Genomic DNA, 27,430 nt, shown 5'->3' with positions numbered 1-27,430 from the left:
GTTTGTCGGGGGACATCTTACTTCTTCCTTCTCTCTGTCTATACCCGTGTACACTCATGTTCCGATTAACCCAGCTTCCCCAAATGTCTTTCTTTTTGGTGTCTATATACGCTGGGATCCGGAGTCATGGATGATCCTGCGGTCCTGTGTCCTGGATCGCGAGCGCTGGATCTTGAGTCGTGGCTGTGGTCCTGGATCATAGGTCCTGGATGGATATCCTCGTGGATTCATCTTCCTATTATACACACATGCATTTCCAAACATTTGGACTACCTATGTTGCAAATGTATTATCTTTTCAATTTACACACGGCATCTATTGCACGTCTGTCCGTCCTGGGAGAGGGATCCCTCCTCTATTGCTCTCCCTGAGGTTTCTCCCATTTTTCCCTTTAAAACTGGGTTTTCTTTGGAAGTTTTTCCTTGTACGATGTGAGGGTCTAAGGACAGAGGGTGTCGTATTGTCATACTGATATTCTGTACACACTGTGAAGACCACTGAGACAAATGTAACATTTGTGATATTGGGCTATATAAATAAACATTGATTGATTGATTGATTGATTGACTTTCCCGAGAAACAAAATATCGATATATATCGCAGGATCGATTAAATTGCACAGCCCTAGTTATTACACCTCCTTTCTGCATATATACATTATTATTCATTTTAGTAAGCACTGGATAATGGTCACTTCCTACAGTGGAGTTATTCAAAACAAACCATTCGCATGTATGAACCAAACAGTTTGACACTAATGTCAGATCCAGGCATGAGACTTTCCCCCTGTGTACATCCACTCTTGTGCCATGTCCATCATTAAGGCATACTAGTGTTCTTTCCTCCAGCATTTCTTGATTGTAGTATTTATTACATGTACAGCACTTTGGCCCGACCAAAAATCGCTTTTAAACGTGCTTTATAAATAAACTTTGATTTGATAGTACATCTCAAATACATCGCTACACAACCTGTGGTATTTGAAAATAAGGGAATGACATGTTTATAATATGCTGCCAAACACAACAGCTATGCAGGGTTGCGAGTCTGTTTCTAAAGGCCATTTTATTTTTGGTAGTCTGATCATTTTAACAAGAGAATAGGATCAAACTGAAAACATCGTAATGTGTTCTAGATACATGAATCCTTGGTTATTTTAGACCAGAACAGACTGCTAACTAAACAGGAACTATCAAAAACATCCCAATCAAAGTTTAAAGTCACAACATTTTATTAAACAAACAGATTATTGGAGAACTACCCTGCAGATTAATGAACAGTGAAACTCGCTCATGGACTTTAAGGTGAATACTTTAAGAACAAGTTTTCCCACACTCTTAACACCACTATGGTTTTAAGAGTGTGTGAACACGAAGATGTGATTTGAGAGCATCTGATCTAGTGAACGTTTCCCCACACTCTTCACAGCTGTACGGTTTTTCTCCAGTGTGAATACGGTGATGTGTTTTGAGATCACTTGATGTCGTGAAAGTTGTCCCACACTCTTCACAGCTGTAAGGTTTTTCTCCAGTATGAATATGTTGATGTGTTTTGAGATAACTTGATGTAGTGAACGTTTTCCCACACTCTTCACACCAGTACGGTTTTTCTCCAGTGTGAATACGGTGATGTGTTTTGAGATTACCTGATGTAGTGAAAGTTGTCCCACACTCTTCACAGCTGTAAGGTTTTTCTCCAGTATGAATATGTTGATGTCTTTTGAGATGACTTGATGTAGTGAACGTTTTCTCACACTCTTCACAGCTGTATGGTTTTTCTCCAGTATGAATACGTTGATGTGATTTGAGAGCACCTGATGTAGTGAAAGTCGTCCCACACTCTTCACACCTGTAAGGTTTTTCTCCAGTATGAATAAGTTGATGTGATTTGAGAGTACCTGATGTAGTGAAAGTTGTCCCACATTCTTCACAGCTGTAAGGTTTTTCTCCAGTATGAATACGTTGATGTGTTTTGAGATTACCTGATTGAGTGAAAGTTTTCCCCACACTCTTCACAGCTGTAAGGTTTTCTCCATTATGAATATGTTGATGTGTTTTGAGATGACCTGAATTGAGTGAATGTTGTCCCACACTCTTCACAGCTGTAAGATTTTTCTCCAGTATGAATACGTTGATGTGATTTGAGATTACCTGATTGAGTGAAAGTTTTCCCACACTCTTCACAGCTGTAAGGTTTTTCTCCTGTGTGAATATGCAGGTGGCTCTTTAAATTTCCAGATGTTGTAAAGGATTTGTCACATTGCTGACAGCTGTGTCGTCTCTCTCTTCCTTTCGGTTTCTAGAACAGACGACAGAGAAAGAGAGAAAGTCAATCTAAAAAGCATAAATACACAAGTTAACACAATAAAAACTCACTTAATATAAACCTTGAGTTAACAAATACTACTTATCAACTGTTTGTGTTTATTATATTTGTATTATATTTGATACAGTAATATTCTAACCAAAGTATATACCAGAGGTTGGGACTCGAGTCACATGACTTGACTCACATATTTTTGACTTGAGACTTGCTGACTAACATTGATAAAAGACTCAACTTGACTTGAATTCATGACTTGAGACTTGACTTAGGCTTGAGACAGATGACTCGAAAGGACTTTACTTTTTAAAATAAAAATTTGCATTGTATGAAGCCCCTAGAGGCCAATAACAAAAACAAAAAAGAGAAAGTATCTCGTTCGCAGGAGAAAGTAGGAAGTGGAGCACACAGGAGGACGACGTTTCATTGCAGACTGTTATGTTTATGTGGGGAATACATACATTATTTGAGATACATTCAAACTCGGACTTCATTTTACGGACATTTCGACCAGGGGTGTAGATTTATTTGGTCAAGCACCGGATCGGCAAAACAGGAGAGTCTGTGAACCAGTCTGCCTTGACCTATGTATTAATGTCTGTGACTCTCAGTATCTGCTGCCCACAGCTGTTTTATAGAGGATTTAAATGCGGAAACTGGGGTTATTCATCAGGATTTCGTAGGACTTTACTTGCTTGACTCTCACCCCAGTAACTTGAGACTTGCACATGTATGACTTACTCCCACCTCTGGTATACTGGAGACAGAGGGAGATGGCATCATGTCACCTGCGAGTCTCAGTATGCTCCGTTCGTCTTGTTTTAGTGGTCTAATTATTGTCTAAACTTTGTTGTGTCTGTATGAACGTCATTTTGAGAGACCATGCTTTTGATCCTGTGGATTACATTTGCCTTCTGCAGACCATGTCTGGCCATTCAACTTTCCAAGGACACACCTGAGTGGACAGCACGAACAGGTATGGCGAGGAGCCCCGGCCTCTACGCTGCTACAGCCGCAAGGCTATGCTAGAGCTACAATGCGATCGGCTTCCTACGAATACACCAAGCCACCTGTGCTCTTCGATATTGGATGAAATCCCTCGGGAGCCGCTTAGAAACACCAGGAAAAAGAGACGAGGAACGAGGGGAGGCGTTCAGAATCGCCTACGGCGGAGATTCAGCCGGCCACCACTTTCCATCATTCTCAGAAACCTGCGCTCATTGAGCAACAAACGTGGACACACTAAGGACATACACAAGGTACTGTCATGAATTTCTTGAGGCCTCTTTATTATGTTTCACGAAAAGTTGGCTACGATCTACAAAGCCTGAATCTCTTTGAAGTACCCGGACTCACCCTTGTTCGAGCAGACAGTGATGCGAACTCGGGGAGGAAAAACCAGAGGGGGTGGTATTTGTGTGTATATTAATGATCTGTGGTGCCGATCATACTCAGTAAAATGTAAAACCCTGTGATCCCAACGTAGAAATTCTCGGCAAGACGTTTAAGGACCCTTTTATCTGCCTAGAGAATTCGGGTGTATTTACTGTTTGTTGTTTACGTGAATCCCAGCGGCAGAGGACACTGTGTTCACGAGCTACAACTCAGCCACCGATGCACCGGCAAGAGTGCTCTGGGACATGAAGCAATGTCACCTGGAGGACTGTGTTACCTGGGTTCTAGCAGTATGTTAGGGATCACAGCAGGAAAGACAATATCCTGGACAAATGCTTTGTTAATGATAAAGGAGCCATTAGAGGTTTCTCAATACTCAAATTTCACCTCCTCGACTCCTATCCTCAATACTTAGTCCCACCCACAGGAGATGCGAGTGGAGGACTGAGGACAGAGGAGGGGAAGCAGCAGGCGGTTAGAGAAATGAGAACTCCTCTCCTCTGAGCGGTCATTTTAAAGAGATGTCCATTAATGATGACAGGAGGCACAGCAGCCCCTCTGTCTGATGGGACAGATGTGTTCATGACCACTTATATATATATATATATTTACTTTGATTCATTCACAGTGCGGTATAATGAGACAATAACAGGCTACAGATGCGGGGACACACACACACACATATATAGATATAAATATATACAATTTCAGAATCAAACAAGTATGAGAGCACTCTCATAATAACGTAACACAATCAGAGACTGGATATATCCCCCCCTCTCTCTGGTCGCTGAAATGGGGAATTGAAATTTGTATTTACAAGTAGGCTATTAAAAGAGGACACCAACCAACTGAGACCCGTCTGTCCGCCGTACGCACTGTACAACACACACCTACACACTGTACCACACACCTACACACTGTACAACACGCACCTACACACTGTACCACGCACACACCTACACACTGTACCACACACACCTACTACAGCTCGTAAAGCATAATCAGGCTACAGCCGTTGTGTATTTTATTATGTGAAGCACTAACTGGTCTTAGAAAAATATCGACTAAAGCAAATAAAGAGAGTAGGCCTGTTATACTAAGTGATATATATTATACACTAGCGGTGTAACGGTATACGTACCCGTACCGTTCGGTTCACGTGTGTACCAAACGAATATAACGTTAAACGTAAAATAATTGAGAACGTGAACAACTTCTTGGAAGCAATCTCAGGTGCTGCGTCGCAGCATTCAGAGTAATTGGCTCACATTGGGTTCAACGCGTCATAGAGCGAGCAAGTCATTTTATTGGACGAGAGGCATACTATGAGAGCTGGTCAGAGGGATGCGTTCAAATGTAGTCAGTAATTTGAGGAACTCTCGAAATGGCGAATAAAGTTAACGTTGAGCTCGAAAATCCTCCAGCATCATTGAAGTCTCCGGTTTGGGAACATTTTGGTTTCGCAGTTACGTACAAGGATGACGGACAAAGACAGGTGGACCGAAACCAAAGATGTTTGTCGGCATTGTTCAACTAACATTGGTTACGCGACTGGCAATACATGAAACTTGCACACTCATTTGAAAAGGCATCAACTGAACGTGAATATCACCGGTACCAAAAGAAAAAAGACTGAAGTGCAAACCCAACTCCCGCTAGCATTTAAGCCTCCACCACTCGCAGAGAGTTCAGACCGAGCCAAAGCTATTACAAACGCCAAATATCCTTATGTTGCCATGTTAGCAAAGCGCTACCTGGCTGTATCTGCTACCTCTGTCCCTAGCGAGAGGGTGTTCTCCACAGCAGGAGACATTGTTAGTGGCCGCAGATCTTCTCTTTCGGCAAGCAATGTGGACAAGTTCATTTTTCTTTAAAAAAACATGAAAATACAATGACAAGCAAGTCATAATGTCAAGCTGGAACCTGCAATCACACACAAAACACACACACAACTAGACGGCCAAGTGGTGTGGAGGGGGTCGCCACAAAGTAATGAATCATATGTGACTAAGGACATTAAAAAAAGTTATAAAAACCAGGAAAATAGCTATGGGAGCACTTAGACAGAGAAAGAACTGAAAGTCAAATTGAGGGAATCAAAACTGGCACACAGAGAGCTTTTGGGAAATGCTTTTAAAGCCAAAGACCCCAAAAAAGTGTGGGACACCATGAGAACCATGACAGGAAGGACCTCTTCAGCTAAACCTATTGTGACGGACAAGACATACTTGATCCATACCAATTTGCCTATAAGCAAGGGGGTGGTACTGTTGCTACTCTGGGTCATATCATCACTAAACATTTAGATAAACGTCACACCTATACAAGAGCGCTCTTCCTAGACTTCTCAGCAGCAACACAATACAAGCAGACATCTTGGTGTCAAAAATGGCCAAAATTGAAGTAAATCCATACCTGATTTACTGGAATGCCGCTTTCCTCACCAGGAGAGAGAAACTGGTGAAGGTTAACAAAACCCTGTCATCTGCCATCACAACCAATGTAGGGGCCCCCCAGGGCCGCGGGAGTTCAGCTGTGCTCTTAGCTTCTTTTAGCTTCTTTTGATGACTTTACTGAGCTGCTGTCTATAGTGTGTTTTGACTTTGACCATCTCGTCATTGTTGGTGATTTTAACATCCATGTTGACAACCCCCAGGACAGAGGGGCTGTCTTGATAACTATGGACTGACTCAGCATGTGACGGAGCCCACGCACAATAAGGGGCACACTGGACTTAAGGATCTCAAAGGGTCTGAATATCTCTGAGGTTGTGGTGACTGATGTTGCGCTCTCTGATCATTCCTTTGAGAGCTCTATTTCTGTTGACACAAATGTTCAAAAAGAGGTAACCACAAAGCGATATTTAACTGAAAATACTAGGGAAATGTTTACTCTGAATGTTTCTTCAACACTTGCCCCTGCTAACATCTCAGTAAATGAGCTAGTAGATCATTTGAATTAAAAATGTTATAGATGCCATTGCTCCAACTAAGGTAAAGGAAGTGACTGGCAATAACATATCTCCATGGAGAAAGGCCATGACCGTGAGAGCAGAAAAAAGAGAGTGTCGAAAATCTGAACGTAGGTGGTGAAAAACAAATCTCCAGGTTCACTTTGAAATCTATAAAGAGAGACTTGGCTTTCATAATTTGGAATTGAAAATTGCACGACAATCGTTCTTCTCTGACATCATTGCCAAAAACAATGCTCGTACCTTGTTTGCTACCGTCGACAGACTAACTAACCTCAGTAGCCTCTGAACTTCTATCCACCAGGGCCTGCAATGATTTTGCCTTCTTCACTGACAACATTCAGAGAATCAGACAAGCAGTCAGCGCCTCTGCATCAGGTACAGCAAATGTGTTGTCTGTGTCCACTTAACATCAATTCAAACACCATGACACAGTTCCATCAGATTAATGATAAAAACCTAGAGGACATTATACAACTTCTGAAGTCCTCCTCCTGCTGCCTTGATATTATTCCAACAGGATTTTTCCAAGATGTTTTTCATTGCATGGCCTCAGATCTACTTCACATAGTAAACAAGTCTCTTCACTCAGGTATTTTTCCACAGGCTCTGAAAACTGCAGTCATTAAACCACTCTTAAAAAAAGAATAATCTAGATGCTTCAGTAATGAACAATTACAGGCCCATATCAAACCTGCCATTTCTAGGTAAGATCATTGAAAAAGTGTTTTTCAACAGTTGAGTAACTTCGTGCATTTAAATAGCTGTTTCGATGTGTTCCAGTCAGGCTTCCGTCCAAACCACAGCACTGAGACTGCTCTTGTAAAGGTCTTTAATGACATCCACTTATGGCGCATTTCCACTGCAGGGCCTCGTACGGCTTAGCTAGGCCTTGGCAGAGCCATTTAATAGAAGAGTTACGACACCGGAAGTCCAAAAACGGTTATCGTCACGTGGTTCATGTAGACGAGGGATCGTTCCCCGGAAGTTCATGGCGGGCAATGTGAATGCATTGATAACAGGAGATAGAACTACGATTTTTGGTAATTATTAGTGAATAAAGGTTTTGATTTGCAATATTTATACAACAAATCGATATGTGTGTATTTACATCAATATGTTTTAAAAAATAAAATCGAATTTGCTAATATTAAGTGATAATATTAGGATTAGTGTGAACAACTAGTTTACATGTTAGGCTAACAGTGCCTTGGTTAAAGAGCCTGTTGCTGTTATTTATAGCTTTGAATTCTTTCAAACCAATATTATCTTCTTAAACTTGTATGGTAGTCAGGAGCATCACTTTCTAATGTGTATTGATACATTTAGAGGGAGGGGATCTAAAGTAATGCTTTAAAATTCAGATTGGATTCATTTCTACCATTTTCTTAAATTCATGGTAGTTTCAGTAATCCCCTGGTAATTGAGGACACAAGTTATCTAAATGACTAATGTCTTCTTAATGGCTTTCAGAAAGGACAGGAGACCGACAGGATATGATGATGATGATGTTAAATGTGTTGTTTTAGGAACATCCATTGCAAATACATGGAATTCAATAAACATAGAATAGCATATCATGCAGTTTGTCGGTGCCTTTTCCTCCGTGTTGTCCTGGTTTGCTGTGCTGCCTCCTAGTCGCCACCATGGTTTGCTGTGCTGCCTCCTAGTCGCCACCATGGTTTGCTGTGCTGCCTCCTAGTCGCCACCATGGTTTGATGTGCTGCCTGGGGATGCTCAAATCGCTCAGAGAAAGGAGTACGAATGTACGGCTTCCCCACTGACACAGAGCGGAGGAAAAAATGGCTGGCTCAAGTCAGCAGGAGCAATTTCACGACCAACAGCAACAAAATATGTGATGTAATTATATACAAACACTGCATTTGCACTTTTTCACAAAACGAAAACCACACCATTGGGAAAGCTTAATGTTTTGTTTAATACAAAAAAACAGGGAAAGGCTTGAAAAACACTGAGTTGAGACTCAGGGTGCAGGGTGAGGGTCTCAGTGCAGGTATTCAGGCTCCACTGAATCCCCCTCTGGTTCTTGTGCTGAGAGAGGGAGCAACAGACAGGAGAAAGGGTTATACACACCTATATAGCACACCTATTGCCTTGGGGAGATAACGTGTTTACTTATATAAAACAGTAGTATTAAACTTACCTTGTGTTTTCACTCTCACTTAAGTCCCTCTCCCTTTGCCATCAATCCAGAATCAGCTGAGCTGCAACATTATACAGACAGGTAATAATCAACAGAATCACAAGGACACAATATGGCTCTGCTAAAAACACTCACTCTTACACGCATACAATCCCGTTTAGAAGCCCCTCTTCTCTAATTCAACATGTTGGACGAAATGACATAGAGAGAACGGAATTTACCATTAAAAGGCTGTTCAACGTGTGTTGCTAACTTGCTTCGGTATGCTACTTCTCCATTACGTATGGGGCATGTCTTCCCCTCATCCACATAGCCCCATCATCTGCGTACAGAGCCCATTAGATCCATGTGTCTAAACATGTCAATATGTCATTAATCATGTTAAATAATATTGGACTGACTGCACTCTCTTGGGGATACCATTTTCTATTTCTAAATAATTGGAAATATCGGCTCCAACCTTTACTCTAAATGTCCCGTCTGTTCAAAAGGCCCTTACCCAATTGAACATTCTCCCTCCCATACCCATACTCAATTTGATCAGTAATCCATCCCTCCACATAGTCATACTGCTTTTCAATGTCAACGTACACTATTGCCATTATCCCTTTCAATTTCAATGTTTTTCCCCCATCATTACTCACTCTTACTAATTCCACATCCAGAGCTGACCTATTATCCTGTCTCTTCTCCTTCACGTTTTCATTCTCTGCTAGTAACTGCTGTTTTTGCTGCCTATGCATATCACTGAGATGCTCCCCACTATGTACTGCTGCAAGTGTCCTTCCTAACATACCTGCCTTCTCTTTATCTGTCACTGCCAGCCTCTCCCCATCAACCTGGAATTGTAATGGATTTCCCTTTCCCACTCATCTGCTTAAACATGGACCAGACATCACCTAATGTTACTCCTCTGCCAATGGTTCTCTTTTTTGTGTATTTGATTGTCCTTCGAGCAGCTGCCCTTTTCCTTTGAAACTCTATAACATTATTTGGTGTCATGTTTTTCTTTAATTCTCTAAATGCATCGTTTCGCTCTTTAATAGCCCCGTTGCATTCCTCATTCCACCATGGCACCACTTTCTTCCTACCCTTGGTTGTTGCTTTGGGTATACTGTTCTCTGCTGCATTTAGTATATGTTGCGTTATGTGGCTTGTAATGACCTCTGTGCTTCCCTCTGATGTTAGCAGGTGTACCGACTCCTCACACCATATCCTACATTTCTCCCAATCAGCTTTAGCAAAGCACCACCTGGTTATTACTAGTGCTGTAACGATACACTAATCTCACGATACGATACACGATATTCAGCCAACGATACGATTCGATACACTTGCATCATTTTCTGAAAGATTTTAAAGGGACAGTGTGATTTTGGTGACATCTTGTGAGTGTTCCATTGACTTGGATTGAATTCAACTAAAAACTGAAAGCATCAATTATACAATATATGGCTCTGACTAGACAGAGTCTACAGCTTTCAAATGCTGGACAAAATTAATCAAAAGATGTGGTGAGAATTTGTTTCATTTATTGAAACAGTGCAAACTGTAGCTTACAAGCCTTTGAAACATAAGTGCAGTATCACAATGGACAATTAAAAGGTGCAGCAGGTGGCCTGTTCTGAACAGATTCTTTCACAGCATTTTAGCTTAACACAGAATATGAGGTAGCCAATAATTCAAGTCACTAAGAACAACATTTAATGTAAAGTACCTGCCAATAATTCAAGTCCAAAGGAGTAACATTTAAGCCAAACACTAAACAGAAAGGCTCCTCTCTACATAACTGCATCTACATTCTCTTCAGATTTTGTTCAGGAATATAATCTGATCAACGTGGTCTGGGAGAAGTGCACTTCTCTGAGCAGTGACGATATCTCCGGCGGTAGAGAAGACCCTCTCCGAGGAGACACTAGTGCCAGGGATGCACAGGTACCTTTTAGCAAGGTGTGACAAGAGTGGATACTCATACTGGTGCTCCTTCCACCAGACCAGTGGATCTTCTTTCACTTCCAAGAGATCTGCCTCCTTGTAGCGGGCCATCTGCTCCTTGGCCTGGTTCTCTTGGGTATTTGTCTCGGGTTGTGCTCCACCACCGTATCGTTCACCACCAAGAAGGGCAGCCAGTGGACAAGACGGCTTTGGATTCCTGGGTGGAGGATGCTGACCTTCAAATAAATAAACAATAAAACACATTATTTATAGTTAATCACATTCCATAATTCCTACTCAGAGGTTCAGACAACACAGTGTGCTTCACTGGATAACAATGGGTGATACTGACCTTGACTGCCTCTCCTTCCTTGAATCGCACACCATCATCTACAGTCTCTTCTCGGATGCCATCCCCTCATCATCAGCGCTACCATTACATTTCCTGTGCCCTCTTCGACCACACTCCAAAGGGACAACTAAATGAAATAGGTCAACATGAAATTCATGAGCTTTCACTGCAATAATCTTTTAATTAGTGTATTTAAAATCTGCCTTTAAACTGTTAACATTATAGTATTTATGCTTTTTAAACAATTTAATATTATGCATTTTAAACAGTTAACGTTGTAGGATTTGCCTTTTAAACTTTGAACAATGTATTATTTAGGCCTATGCTTACTCTCCAGGAGACGTTACATAGGATACAAGGCCAAGGGTTAAACCTAGCAGTACCATCATTGCCTTACCTCTGATGGCATTGGTTGATCCTGAGCCTCTGCAATCAGTCCATCATAAACTTCCTGTCTTTGGTTCTCAGTCAGGAAGGGAAGACTTTTGAATCTTGGATCCATTGCTGAACATGCATGGAGAGTTGCCCTGAGGTCGATGTACCTCTTCTGAAGATCCCCAGACATGGCAGCCTTCATCTCTTTTATGACTGCAGATTCACCTTCGATCGGTTTCAGTCCATTGATCAGTGTGTCCTGGAGGGGTGCGATAACTGACAGCGTGGGGGTCTTCTCTTGGACATGTACTGTGTAGCCTCCTTCATGGGCTTCATCACGCTGACTACTTCTTCAGCTGTTGTCACGTCTGACTCAGTCAGTGTGCACAGATCCTTCTCGGTCTTCCTCACCTCACTCGAGAGCAGGGCTGCACAGATGGCCGGTTGTTTCAAGGAATCTTTCCAGCATGTCGTGTGCACTGTTCCACCTGTAGTTAAATAAAAGTAAGAAACTTTATTTATAGATTTATTTAAATTATTTATTAATGACAAAATAAATTAGTAATAAAAACAAAATAAACAATTGAAAAGTAACTACGCACAAACCTTGTAACCACGTCCGTCATCAGTTGTGCTCTGGTAGTTGTAGAAGCCTCTGTTTCTCTTTCAGCATGTGGTTGGCTGTGGTGCTTCGTCTGAAGAAGTTCACAATGCGTCTCACTCTCCCAACAGGCGTGCGACTGCTGTGATTTTGAGGGCACGTTGTGCAGCCAGATTTAGGGTGTGTGCGTAGCATTTGATGAAGTGTGAACTGCCTCCTCAGCTGCTATCGTCATATTTGACGCGTTGTCAGTGACAATTACTGGATCCTTTTCTGTGATTTCCCACTCAGCGAGGGCCTTTCTTAGATGTTCTGCCAGGTTGCGTCCGGTGTGGCTCTCGGGCATGTCCCTCGTTTGTAATACATACGTAACAAGCTCCCATTCCTCGTTAATAAAGTGGGCCGTGATGGTGACATATGCTTCAGTTGTCCGCGAGGTCCACCCGTCGCACGTCAGGGCAACTCTCTCCGCTTTGCCCAGGGAGGCTTTGACGTGTGCCTTTGTCTGAGCATACAGCCTGGGAACGCAAACCTTGGTGAGGTGTTGGCGGGTTGGAACAGGATAGCGGGGCTCCATCGCGTTCACCATGCGCCGAAAGCCTATGTTTTCCACCACGGAATAAGGTCTCAAATCCTGACAAATAAAGTAGGCAATGGACTCTGTAATCTTCTGCGACCTTGGTGAAGTAGATGGGAACTTGTGGGAACAACCGCCATCGCTGTCCAGCACGGTTTGTTTTGGGTCACGCCGCAGCTTCTTGAGTTCCTGAGTTAGCAATTTGTCCGGGTGGTGACGTTGTAGGTGGGATCGTAGGTTAGTTGTATTTCCAGAGTATTTCACGTGTGTGACACAGCTTGCAAACCGCCATAGTTTTATCTAAATTGTCGCTTCCTTCTTCTTTTTAAAGCCGAAGTGCTCCCACACATCTGCTTTTAAGCACGAAGGTGCTGGGTTAATGTGTGCCGCCATTCTCCTGAACCGCTTCGCACTCACTGCGAGAAGAAGAAACCGGCGTCTGCGTATCTAGAAATGCTCTACAGCGACACTAGCGGCTCGGCTGGCTGATGTAATCGCTCTTCATGCAAAGCGAACGGGGGGGATGGGCAGGGAGCAGAGTGCCAGGCGGAACACAGGGATTTGAATGGGACTCAATGTATCGATACCCGCGGCTGAAATATCAATACAAGGACAATTTAAGGTAAAACCTAATAGAGGTGTCATACATAATAACCTAATAAAAGTAAATGTAACAACTACTACAGTGCAACAAAACAGGAAGATTAAATGTGGTCTCTTAAACATAAGATCTCTAGCATCTAAAGCAATATTGGTAAATGATTTAATATCAGATTATAATATTGATATATGCTGTCTCACTGAAACTTGGTTGAGACATGAAGAATATGTCAGCATAAATGAGGCCACTCCACCCAGCCATGTCAACACTCATATTGCTCGAGGCACGGGCCGAGGAGGTGGAGTGCAGCAATCTTTGACTTCAAGTTTACTTATCAATATTAAACCAAAATGTAATTATACCGTCTTTTGAAAGCCTCGTTTTTAGTCTTACGCATCCGACCTGGAAAACTTTGCAGCCAATCTTATTTGTTACAGTGTATCGTGCACCAGGTCCTTATTCAGAATTCTTATCAGAATTCTCTGAGTTTTTATCACCTTTGGTTCTTAAAACAGACAAAGTAATTATCGTAGGTGACTTTAATATTCATGTTGACGATGATAAAAAGAGCCTTACTGTTGCATTTAACTCTATATTAGATTCTGTTGGTTTCTGTCAGAGTGTAAATAAACCAACCCACTGTTATAATCACACTCGCGACCTTGTTTCTGACTTATGGTATTGAAATTGAGCAACTATTAGTCGAACCGCATAATCCTGCTTTATCCCGACCATTTCTTAGTAACTTTGAAGTACTGTTACTAGACTACAAAGCATTAGTCAAAGCTCTTGCGCAGAAACCTATCTGTTAGTGCTATAGCCACATCTTAAGGAAGAGATTCAACCAATACTTAACTCGATAGCATGTCTGCATGTAGGGGAGGAAACCTTATACAAAATGTACACCACCCCAATTGATCATGTTGTTGATAGTGCTATAGATGCGCTGCGAATAAAATTAGATTCTGTTGCTCCTTTGAAAAGAGAAAATAAAAACAACATAGATTAGCTCCATGGCATAATGCCGAAACCCGGCAAAATAAGCAAAAGTCTAGACAACTTGAAAGGATATGGCGTTCCACTAAACTTGAAGAATCTCGTTTAATTTGGCATATTACTCTCAATGAATATAAGAAAGCACTGCGTAAAGCGAGAGCAGCCTACTACTCTTCATTAATAGATGAGAATAAGAATAATGCAAGATTTCTTTTCAGCACTGTAGCCAGGCTGACAGAGAGCCACAGCTCGATTGAGCCTTCTATTCCCTTAGCACTCAGTAGTAATGATTTTATGTGCTTTTTTAACGATAAATTGTTACTCTTAGAAACAAAATTAATGACCTCTTGCCTTCGACCAGTTATAGTGTTATCAACAGCTCCCGGAATCGTAAGTTCTAATATTACACTAGATAGTAAACTAGAATGCTTTTCAGCCAATTAACCTTGAACAATACATTCAATGATCTCTCTTCTAAACCATCAACGTGTATGTTAGACCCAATTCCAACTAAGCTGTTGAAGGAAGTTTTTTCCATTAATTAGCACTTCTTTATTAAATATATTAGAATATGTCTTTATTATCAGGCTATGTTCACATCATTCAAGTAGCAGGTGATAAAACCGCTTCTTAAAAAGCACAACTCGATCCAGAGGTTTTAGCCAACTATAGACCTATTTCTAATCTTCCGTTCCTCTCAGAGATTCTTGAGAAGCGGTCGCAAAACAGTTGTGTGATTACTTAAACAACAATGATTTATTTGAAGATTTTCAGTCTGGCTTTAGAACACATCATAGCACAAGAGACAGCTCTGGTTAAAGTCACAAATGATATTCTTAATAGCCTCTGACAAGGGACTTGTCTCTATTCTTGTTTTGCTCGATCTTAGTGCTGCATTTGATACTATCGACCATGATATCCTATTGCAAGACTAGAGCACTAGTTGGCATACAGGGAACAGGCTTTAGGCTGGTTTAGGTCCTATCTATCTGAACGCTCTCAGTTTGTACGTGTTAACGATGAATCTTCCACGCAAACCAAAGTTAGCCATGGAGTGCCACAGGGCTCAGTGCTCGGACCTATTTTGTTCACATTATATATGCTTCCGTTAGGCAATATTATAAGGAATCATTCTGTAAACTTTCATTGTTATGCGGATGATACTCAACTATATTTATCAATCAAGCCTGATGAAATTAATCATCTAAATAAAATTCAAGACTGCCTTAAGGACTTAAAAACGTGGATGACCTTAAACTTTTTGATGTTAAACACGACCAAAACTGAAGTTATTGTACTTGGCCCGAAGAATCTACGAAACAAATTATCTAAAGACATACTAACTATGGATGGCATTAATTTGGCCTCCAGTGAGACTGTAAGGAATCTTGGTGTTATATTTGATCAGGATTTATCCTTTAACGCCCACATAAAATCAATTTCAAGGACCGCCTACTTCCATCTACGTAACATTGCAAAAATCAGGCATATCTTGCCTCAAAACGATGCAGAGAAACTAGTCCATGCATTTGTTACTTCTAGGCTGGATTATTCTAACTCTTTATTATCAGGGAGTACCAAGAAGTCAATCAAGTCGCTTCAGCTGATTCAAAATGCTGCGGCTCGTGTACTAACCAGAGTTAGGAAAAGGGACCACATTACTCCTGTTCTGGCTGCCTTACACTGGCTCCCTATAGAACACAGGATAGAATTTAAAATTCTTCTTCTCGCCTACAAAGCCCTTAATGGGCAGGCGCCATCTTACCTTAAAGAACTCATTATACCCTACTGTCCTACTAGGGCATTGCGTTCCAAGAATGCAGGGTTGTTGGTTGTTCCTAGAATCTTTAAAGTACAATGGGAGCCAGAGCCTTTTCTTATCAAGCTCCACATTTGTGGAATCAGCTTCCAGTTTGTGTTCGGCGGCAGACCACCCTATCCGTTTTTAAGAGTGCGCTTAAGACCTTCCTTTTTGATAAAGCTTATAGTTAGGGCTGATTAGATTCAGCCCCTAGTTTTGCTGATATAGGCTTAGTTTGTCGGGGGACCATCTTACTTCTTCCTTCTCTCTGTCTATACCGTGTACACTCATGTTCCGATTAACCCAGCTTCCCCAAATGTCTTTCTTTTTGGTGTCTATATACGCTGGGATCCGGAGTCATGGATGATCCTGCGGTCCTGTGTCCTGGATCGCGAGCGCTGGATCTTGAGTCGTGGCTGTGGTCCTGGATCATAGGTTCCTGGATGGATATCCTCGTGGATTCATCTTCCTATTATACACACATGCATTTCCAAACATTTGGACTACCTATGTTGCAAATGTATTATCTTTTCAATTTACACACGGCATCTATTGCACGTCTGTCCGTCCTGGGAGAGGGATCCCTCCTCTATTGCTCTCCCTGAGGTTTCTCCCATTTTTCCCTTTAAAAAACTGGGTTTTCTTTGGAAGTTTTTCCTTGTACGATGTGAGGGTCTAAGGACAGAGGGGTGTCGTATTGTCATACTGATATTCTGTACACACTGTGAAGACCACTGAGACAAATGTAACATTTGTGATATTGGGCTATATAAATAAACATTGATGATTGATTATGATTGACTTTCCCGAGAAACAAAATATCGATATATATCGCAGGATCGATTAAATTGCACAGCCCTAGTTATTACACCTCCTTTCTGCATATATACATTATTATTCATTTTAGTAAGCACTGGATATGGTCACTTCCTACAGTGGAGTTATTCAAAACAAACCCATTCGCATGTATGAACCAAACAGTTTGACACTAATGTCAGATCCAGGCATGAGACTTTCCCCCTGTGTACATCCACTCTTGTGCCATGTCCATCATTAAGGCATACTAGTGTTCTTTCCTCCAGCATTTCTTGATTGTAGTATTTATTACATGTACAGCACTTTGGCCCGACCAAAAATCGCTTTTAAACGTGCTTTATAAATAAACTTTGATTTGATAGTACATCTCAAATACATCGCTACACAACCTGTGGTATTTGAAAATAAGGGAATGACATGTTTATAATATGCTGCCAAACACAACAGCTATGCAGGGTTGCGAGTCTGTTTCTAAGGCCATTTTATTTTTGGTAGTCTGATCATTTTAACAAGAGAATAGGATCAAACTGAAAACATCGTAAATGTGTTCTAGATACATGAATCCTTGGTTATTTTAGACCAGAACAGACTGCTAACTAAACAGGAACTATCAAAAACATCCCAATCAAAGTTTAAAGTCACAACATTTTATTAAACAAACAGATTATTGGAGAAACTACCCTGCAGATTAATGAACAGTGAAACTCGCTCATGGACTTTAAGGTGAATACTTTAAGAACAAGTTTTCCCACACTCTTAACACCACTATGGTTTTAAGAGTGTGTGAACACGAAGATGTGATTTGAGAGCATCTGATCTAGTGAACGTTTCCCCACACTCTTCACAGCTGTACGGTTTTTCTCCAGTGTGAATACGGTGATGTGTTTTGAGATCACTTGATGTCGTGAAAGTTGTCCCACACTCTTCACAGCTGTAAGGTTTTTCTCCAGTATGAATATGTTGATGTGTTTTGAGATAACTTGATGTAGTGAACGTTTTCCCACACTCTTCACACCAGTACGGTTTTTCTCCAGTGTGAATACGGTGATGTGTTTTGAGATTACCTGATGTAGTGAAAGTTGTCCCACACTCTTCACAGCTGTAAGGTTTTTCTCCAGTATGAATATGTTGATGTCTTTTGAGATGACTTGATGTAGTGAACGTTTTCTCACACTCTTCACAGCTGTATGGTTTTTCTCCAGTATGAATACGTTGATGTGATTTGAGAGCACCTGATGTAGTGAAAGTCGTCCCACACTCTTCACACCTGTAAGGTTTTTCTCCAGTATGAATAAGTTGATGTGATTTGAGAGTACCTGATGTAGTGAAAGTTGTCCCACATTCTTCACAGCTGTAAGGTTTTTCTCCAGTATGAATACGTTGATGTGTTTTGAGATTACCTGATTGAGTGAAAGTTTTCCCACACTCTTCACAGCTGTAAGGTTTTTCTCCATTATGAATATGTTGATGTGTTTTGAGATGACCTGATTGAGTGAATGTTGTCCCACACTCTTCACAGCTGTAAGATTTTTCTCCAGTATGAATACGTTGATGTGATTTGAGATTACCTGATTGAGTGAAAGTTTTCCCACACTCTTCACAGCTGTAAGGTTTTTCTCCTGTGTGAATATGCAGGTGGCTCTTTAAATTTCCAGATGTTGTAAAGGATTTGTCACATTGCTGACAGCTGTGTCGTCTCTCTCTTCCTTTCGGTTTCTAGAACAGACGACAGAGAAAGAGAGAAAGTCAATCTAAAAAGCATAAATACACAAGTTAACACAATAAAAACTCACTTAATATAAACCTTGAGTTAACAAAATACTACTTATCAACTGTTTGTGTTTATTATATTTGTATTATATTTGATACAGTAATATTCTAACCAAAGTATATACCAGAGGTTGGGGACTCGAGTCACATGACTTGACTCACATATTTTTTGACTTGAGACTTGCTTGACTAACATTGATAAAAGACTCAACTTGACTTTGAATTCATGACTTGAGACTTGACTTAGGCTTGAGACAGATGACTCGAAAGGACTTTACTTTTTAAAATAAAAATATTTGCATTGTATGAAGCCCCTAGAGGCCAATAACAAAAACAAAAAAGAGAAAGTATCTCGTTCGCAGGAGAAAGTAGGAAGTGGAGCACACAGGAGACAGACGTTTCATTGCAGACTGTTATGTTTATGTGGGGAAATACATACATTATTTGAGATACATTTCAAACTCGGACTTCATTTTACGGACATTTCGACCAGGGGTGTAGATTTATTTGTTCAAGCACCGGATCGGCAAAACAGGAGAGTCTGTGAACCAGTCTGCCTTGACCTATGTATTAATGTCTGTGACTCTCAGTATCTGCTGCCCACAGCTGTTTTATAGAAGGATTTAAATGCGGAAACTGGGGTTATTCATCAGGATTTCGTAGGACTTTACTTGCTTGACTCTCACCCCAGTAACTTGAGACTTGCACATGTATGACTTACTCCCACCTCTGGTATACTGGAGACAGAGGGAGATGGCATCATGTCACTGCGAGTCTCAGTATGCTCCGTTCGTCTTGTTTTAGTGGTCTAATTATTGTCTAAACTTTGTTGTGTCTGTATGAAACGTCATTTTGAGAGACCATGCTTTTGATCCTGTGGATTACATTTGCCTTCTGCAGACCATGTCTGGTCATTCAACTTTCCAAGACACACCTGAGTGACAGCACGAACAGGTATGGCGAGGAGCCCAGGCCTCTACGCTGCTACAGCCGCAAGGCTATGCTAGAGCTACAATGCGATCGGCTTCCTACGAATACACCAAGCCACCTGTGCTCTTCGATATTGGATGAAATCCCTCGGGAGCCGCTTAGAAACACCAGGAAAAAGAGACGAGGAACGAGGGGAGGCGTTCAGAATCGCCTACGGCGGAGATTCAGCCGGCCACCACTTCCATCATTCTCAGAAACCTGCGCTCATTGAGCAACAACGTGGACACACTAAGGACATACACAAGGTACTGTCATGAATTTCTTGAGGCCTCTTTATTATGTTTCACGAAAAGTTGGCTACGATCTACAAAGCCTGAATCTCTTTGAAGTACCCGGACTCACCCTTGTTCGAGCAGACAGTGATGCGAACTCGGGGAAAACCAGAGGGGGTGGTATTTGTGTGTATATTAATGATCTGTGGTGCCGATCATACTCAGTAAAATGTAAAACCTGTGATCCCAACGTAGAAATTCTCGGCAAGACGTTAAGACCCTTTTATCTGCCTAGAGAATTCGGGTGTATTTTACTGTTTGTTGTTTACGTGAATCCCAGCGGCAGAGGACACTGTGTTCACGAGCTACAACTCAGCCACCGATGCACCGGCAAGAGTGCTCTGGGACATGAAGCAATGTCACCTGGAGACTGTGTTACCTGGGTTCTAGCAGTATGTTAGGGATCACAGCAGGAAAGACAATATCCTGGACAAATGCTTTGTTAATGATAAAGGAGCCATTAGAGGTTTCTCAATACTCAAATTTCACCTCCTCGACTCCTATCCTCAATACTTAGTCCCACCCACAGGAGATGCGAGTGGAGGACTGAGGACAGAGGAGGGGAAGCAGCAGGCGGTTAGAGAAATGAGAACTCCTCTCCTCTGAGCGGTCATTTTAAAGAGATGTCCATTAATGATGACAGGAGGCACAGCAGCCCTCTGTCTGATGGACAGATGTGTTCATGACCACTTATATATATATATATATTTACTTTGATTCATTCACAGTGCGGTATAATGAGACAATAACAGGCTACAGATGCGGGGACACACACACACACATATATAGATATAAATATATACAATTTCAGAATCAAACAAGTATGAGAGCACTCTCATAATAACGTAACACAATCAGAGACTGGATATATCCCCCCCTCTCTCTGGTCGCTGAAATGGGGAATTGAAATTTGTATTTACAAGTAGGCTATTAAAAGAGGACACCAAACCAACTGAGACCCGTCTGTCCGCCGTACGCACTGTACAACACACACCTACACACTGTACCACACACCTACACACTGTACAACACGCACCTACACACTGTACCACGCACACACCTACACACTGTACCACACACACCTACTACAGCTCGTAAAGCATAATCAGGCTACAGCCGTTGTGTATTTTATTATGTGAAGCACTAACTGGTCTTAGAAAAATATCGACTAAAGCAAATAAAGAGAGTAGGCCTGTTATACTAAGTGATATATATTATACACTAGCGGTGTAACGGTATACGTACCCGTACCGTTCGGTTCACGTGTGTACCAAACGAATATAACGTTAAACGTAAAATAATTGAGAACGTGAACAACTTCTTGGAAGCAATCTCAGGTGCTGCGTCGCAGCATTCAGAGTAATTGGCTCACATTGGGTTCAACGCGTCATAGAGCGAGCAAGTCATTTTATTGGACGAGAGGCATACTATGAGAGCTGGTCAGAGGGATGCGTTCAAATGTAGTCAGTAATTTGAGGAACTCTCGAAATGGCGAATAAAGTTAACGTTGAGCTCGAAAATCCTCCAGCATCATTGAAGTCTCCGGTTTGGGAACATTTTGGTTTCGCAGTTACGTACAAGGATGACGGACAAAGACAGGTGGACCGAACCAAAGATGTTTGTCGGCATTGTTCAACTAACATTGGTTACGCGACTGGCAATACATGAAACTTGCACACTCATTTGAAAAGGCATCAACTGAACGTGAATATCACCGGTACCAAAAGAAAAAAGACTGAAGTGCAAACCCAACTCCCGCTAGCATTTAAGCCTCCACCACTCGCAGAGAGTTCAGACCGAGCCAAAGCTATTACAAACGCCAAATATCCTTATGTTGCCATGTTAGCAAAGCGCTACCTGGCTGTATCTGCTACCTCTGTCCCTAGCGAGAGGGTGTTCTCCACAGCAGGAGACATTGTTAGTGGCCGCAGATCTTCTCTTTCGGCAAGCAATGTGGACAAGTTCATTTTTCTTTAAAAAAACATGAAAATACAATGACAAGCAAGTCATAATGTCAAGCTGGAACCTGCAATCACACACAAAACACACACACAACTAGACGGCCAAGTGGTGTGGAGGGGGTCGCCACAAAGTAATGAATCATATGTGACTAAGGACATTAAAAAAAGTTATAAAAACCAGGAAAATAGCTATGGGAGCACTTAGACAGAGAAAGAACTGAAAGTCAAATTGAGGGAATCAAAACTGGCACACAGAGAGCTTTTGGGAAATGCTTTTAAAGCCAAAGACCCCAAAAAAGTGTGGGACACCATGAGAACCATGACAGGAAGGACCTCTTCAGCTAAACCTATTGTGACGGACAAGACATACTTGATCCATACCAATTTGCCTATAAGCAAGGGGGTGGTACTGTTGCTACTCTGGGTCATATCATCACTAAACATTTAGATAAACGTCACACCTATACAAGAGCGCTCTTCCTAGACTTCTCAGCAGCAACACAATACAAGCAGACATCTTGGTGTCAAAAATGGCCAAAATTGAAGTAAATCCATACCTGATTTACTGGAATGCCGCTTTCCTCACCAGGAGAGAGAAACTGGTGAAGGTTAACAAAACCCTGTCATCTGCCATCACAACCAATGTAGGGGCCCCCCAGGGCCGCGGGAGTTCAGCTGTGCTCTTAGCTTCTTTTAGCTTCTTTTGATGACTTTACTGAGCTGCTGTCTATAGTGTGTTTTGACTTTGACCATCTCGTCATTGTTGGTGATTTTAACATCCATGTTGACAACCCCCAGGACAGAGGGGCTGTCTTGATAACTATGGACTGACTCAGCATGTGACGGAGCCCACGCACAATAAGGGGCACACTGGACTTAAGGATCTCAAAGGGTCTGAATATCTCTGAGGTTGTGGTGACTGATGTTGCGCTCTCTGATCATTCCTTTGAGAGCTCTATTTCTGTTGACACAAATGTTCAAAAAGAGGTAACCACAAAGCGATATTTAACTGAAAATACTAGGGAAATGTTTACTCTGAATGTTTCTTCAACACTTGCCCCTGCTAACATCTCAGTAAATGAGCTAGTAGATCATTTTAATTCAAAAATAAAAATGTTATAGATGCCATTGCTCCAACTAGGGTAAAGGAAGTGACTGGCAATAACATATCTCCATGGAGAAAGGCCATGACCGTGAGAGCAGAAAAAAGAGAGTGTCGAAAATCTGAACGTAGGTGGTGAAAAACAAATCTCCAGGTTCACTTTGAAATCTATAAAGAGAGACTTGGCTTTCATAATTTGGAATTGAAAATTGCACGACAATCGTTCTTCTCTGACATCATTGCCAAAAACAATGCTCGTACCTTGTTTGCTACCGTCGACAGACTAACTAACCTCAGTAGCCTCTGAACTTCTATCCACCAGGGCCTGCAATGATTTTGCCTTCTTCACTGACAACATTCAGAGAATCAGACAAGCAGTCAGCGCCTCTGCATCAGGTACAGCAAATGTGTTGTCTGTGTCCACTTAACATCAATTCAAACACCATGACACAGTTCCATCAGATTAATGATAAAAACCTAGAGGACATTATACAACTTCTGAAGTCCTCCTCCTGCTGCCTTGATATTATTCCAACAGGATTTTTCCAAGATGTTTTTCATTGCATGGCCTCAGATCTACTTCACATAGTAAACAAGTCTCTTCACTCAGGTATTTTTCCACAGGCTCTGAAAACTGCAGTCATTAAACCACTCTTAAAAAAAGAATAATCTAGATGCTTCAGTAATGAACAATTACAGGCCCATATCAAACCTGCCATTTCTAGGTAAGATCATTGAAAAAGTAGTTTTTCAACAGTTGAGTAACTTCGTGCATTTAAATAGCTGTTTCGATGTGTTCCAGTCAGGCTTCCGTCCAAACCACAGCACTGAGACTGCTCTTGTAAAGGTCTTTAATGACATCCACTTATGGCGCATTTCCACTGCAGGGCCTCGTACGGCTTAGCTAGGCCTTGGCAGAGCCATTTAATAGAAGAGTTACGACACCGGAAGTCCAAAAACGGTTATCGTCACGTGGTTCATGTAGACGAGGGATCGTTCCCCGGAAGTTCATGGCGGGCAATGTGAATGCATTGATAACAGGAGATAGAACTACGATTTTTGGTAATTATTAGTGAATAAAGGTTTTGATTTGCAATATTTATACAACAAATCGATATGTGTGTATTTACATCAATATGTTTTAAAAAATAAAATCGAATTTGCTAATATTAAGTGATAATATTAGGATTAGTGTGAACAACTAGTTTACATGTTAGGCTAACAGTGCCTTGGTTAAAGAGCCTGTTGCTGTTTATTTATAGCTTTGAATTCTTTCAAACCAATATTATCTTCTTAAACTTGTATGGTAGTCAGGAGCATCACTTTCTAATGTGTATTGATACATTTAGAGGGAGGGGATCTAAAGTAATGCTTTAAAATTCAGATTGGATTCATTTCTACCATTTTCTTAAATTCATGGTAGTTTCAGTAATCCCCTGGTAATTGAGGACACAAGTTATCTAAATGACTAATGTCTTCTTAATGGCTTTCAGAAAGGACAGGAGACCGACAGGATATGATGATGATGTTAAATGTGTTGTTTTAGGAACATCCATTGCAAATACATGGAATTCAATAAACATAGAATAGCATATCATGCAGTTTGTCGGTGCCTTTTCCTCCGTGTTGTCCTGGTTTGCTGTGCTGCCTCCTAGTCGCCACCATGGTTTGCTGTGCTGCCTCCTAGTCGCCACCATGGTTTGCTGTGCTGCCTCCTAGTCGCCACCATGGTTTGATGTGCTGCCTGGGGATGCTCAAATCGCTCAGAGAAAGGAGTACGAATGTACGGCTTCCCCACTGACACAGAGCGGAGGAAAAAATGGCTGGCTCAAGTCAGCAGGAGCAATTTCACGACCAACAGCAACAAAATATGTGATGTAATTATATACAAACACTGCATTTGCACTTTTTCACAAAACGAAAACCACACCATTGGGAAAGCTTAATGTTTTGTTTAATACAAAAAAACAGGGAAAGGCTTGAAAAACACTGAGTTGAGACTCAGGGTGCAGGGTGAGGGTCTCAGTGCAGGTATTCAGGCTCCACTGAATCCCCCTCTGGTTCTTGTGCTGAGAGAGGGAGCAACAGACAGGAGAAAGGGTTATACACACCTATATAGCACACCTATTGCCTTGGGGAGATAACGTGTTTACTTATATAAAACAGTAGTATTAAACTTACCTTGTGTTTTCACTCTCACTTAAGTCCCTCTCCCTTTGCCATCAATCCAGAATCAGCTGAGCTGCAACATTATACAGACAGGTAATAATCAACAGAATCACAAGGACACAATATGGCTCTGCTAAAAACACTCACTCTTACACGCATACAATCCCGTTTAGAAGCCCCTCTTCTCTAATTCAACATGTTGGACGAAATGACATAGAGAGAACGGAATTTACCATTAAAAGGCTGTTCAACGTGTGTTGCTAACTTGCTTCGGTATGCTAGCTTAATCTGTTATCTGTAAACGTTCCCTAAATCTACTAATTTAGGGATAATCCACTGACATCCTTTAATACACATGTTCATTTGAATCAGATGTACTGATAATATCCGCAATATACATCTTTAAACTTCTTCTTACCTTTAAAAGTCCGTCACGAACGGTGTATTATGCTGCAACTCCACAGCTCTACTAGCCTTGGCGCTAACTTCCGGGGAACGATTGAGAGGCTCCACGATCCGCCATTGCTGTAAAAAAGTGGTCCATTGGAGTGAACGGAGATGTCGTAACTCTTCTATTAAATAGCTCTGGGCCTTGGTAGGCCAGGCTCACTTGATCCTGCGTTTTCAATAGTTTAGAAACTGGGGCAGTAACTATAGTAACGCAGTGTAGGCGGAGCCGTGACGTCATCTTCAATGTGAACCAAAAAACCAACATCAGCCGTTAGCCGTTAGTGTCAGTGTTAGGCATTCGTGAAAAACCGGGGGCCTGTAGGGAAAAGCAGAGAGAGCCCAGAGAGGAGCAGAGAGGCTCTGAATAGCTGCAGGACACCAGACCCAGGTGCCCTGAGTTACTGCAATCACTGCAAACACCAATCACCACAGCACAGACAGGACAGCCAGCTCCTCTCTCCTGATGCACCCACAGGGGCATCCCACAGACCATACTAACCTGAGAGGCTGTCCACCAGCATCACCTGGGACCCAAAGCATGCTCCAACAGAGAATCTGAACTGCTACCATCTGATGGAGATTCACTGAAGTCAGCCTGAAGCATCCTTTGTGCTCCAGTCAGTCCTCTCAGGGAACACAGAGCTACAGATCAGATGCAGGCTGAAGGCTCTTTGAGCAGCTCTCACTGGTCCTGCTGTTATGTTACATGTTAGTTGTTTGTTTCTCATGTATTGTGTTTGTCTTATGTGTCTATGTTGATGTTACACATGGAGCTGCTGTGATGCAAGTCACATTTCAGACTTGATCTGACAATTAAAGAATCGTAGACAACAACGTTCTAACCTCTATCTAACCATATTGTGCATTCATTTTGTATATTTCAAACGGGTTGTGATCTTTCATTTGGGGATAACAGTGTTAGGCATTCGTGAGGTGCAACAACGTGAACCTTTCTGTTGGCTGCTTGTTAGCAGACCCTCCACGCGATAGCAGAGCGAACAGGTACAGCCAGCGAGGGATCATTGTCCACTAGTAAATCGATTGCAGATGGCGTCGTGCTCGCGGACGGATACAAAAATAATAATGAATGGGTCGGGAAATATCCTTTGGTGGCCGTTAAACCTGGGCGGCCCAAGTGAAGGCTCTGTGAGGGAAACCCTGGACTTGAATTTTTAATTGAGCCGTCCCTTATTGATACTGTGGAAGCTATTCAGTATTTTTCACATTTATTTAATGTATTTATTTGTTATATTTTGTTTTGTAGAATTAATTTACAGCCATATTATTTGAGTTAAGTTGTGTTCCAGCTAAAATGCTTTTATTTTGAAGGTGATGGGTCAATTTGGGCACACAGCTGGGTTCATTTAAGTCAATCAGGAGCAGCAGCAGTCAGTGGGCACCGGGAAGGTCTATGGTTTTTTACCAGTATCAGGGCTGAGTTCAGCAAACAGTTCAACACCTTGTGCTGTATTGATCTTTCAAGCGATAAAAACTCTTCTGGACGCCCTCGGCTCGAGTCCAGGGCGTTCCGAGCTGAATAAGGGCGTCAAATGACGGCAAGACGCCCGCCTGGCGGAAACGCTGGAATTAGGAATATATTGTGATGAAGTGCACACTGACCTGAGCTCCAGGGGTCTCCTTGTTCTCCTCCATGCTGCTCTCAGTTCTCCTTCTCCGGCTGGGGCTCTGAAATAATCAACACAACTACAGCTGACACAAAACAAGACAACTCAATACAACCGACAGACACAACAAAACTAATCCACAGCTACTTCGTAGGTTCTACTGGGGGATAAATAATGTTAGA

At 41.8% G+C, this 27,430-nt stretch overlaps 1 protein-coding gene and 1 pseudogene across 1 annotated transcript in view; both read right to left on the bottom strand.

Moving 5' to 3' along the window:
• Positions 1 to 27,430, bottom strand: part of LOC117453979 (zinc finger protein 726-like) — a 154,984-nt gene that overhangs the window by 34,454 nt on the left and 93,100 nt on the right. The window lies entirely within an intron of this gene.
• LOC117453992 (zinc finger protein 493-like) lies at positions 1,314 to 27,430 on the bottom strand (annotated as a pseudogene).

This window comes from Pseudochaenichthys georgianus, chromosome 10 (assembly GCF_902827115.2).
Source record: "Pseudochaenichthys georgianus chromosome 10, fPseGeo1.2, whole genome shotgun sequence".
NCBI classification, from domain to species: Eukaryota; Metazoa; Chordata; class Actinopteri; order Perciformes; family Channichthyidae; genus Pseudochaenichthys; species Pseudochaenichthys georgianus.
The sequence above is the reverse complement of the archived record's forward strand: the minus strand, read 5'-3'. Positions and strand labels throughout refer to the sequence as shown.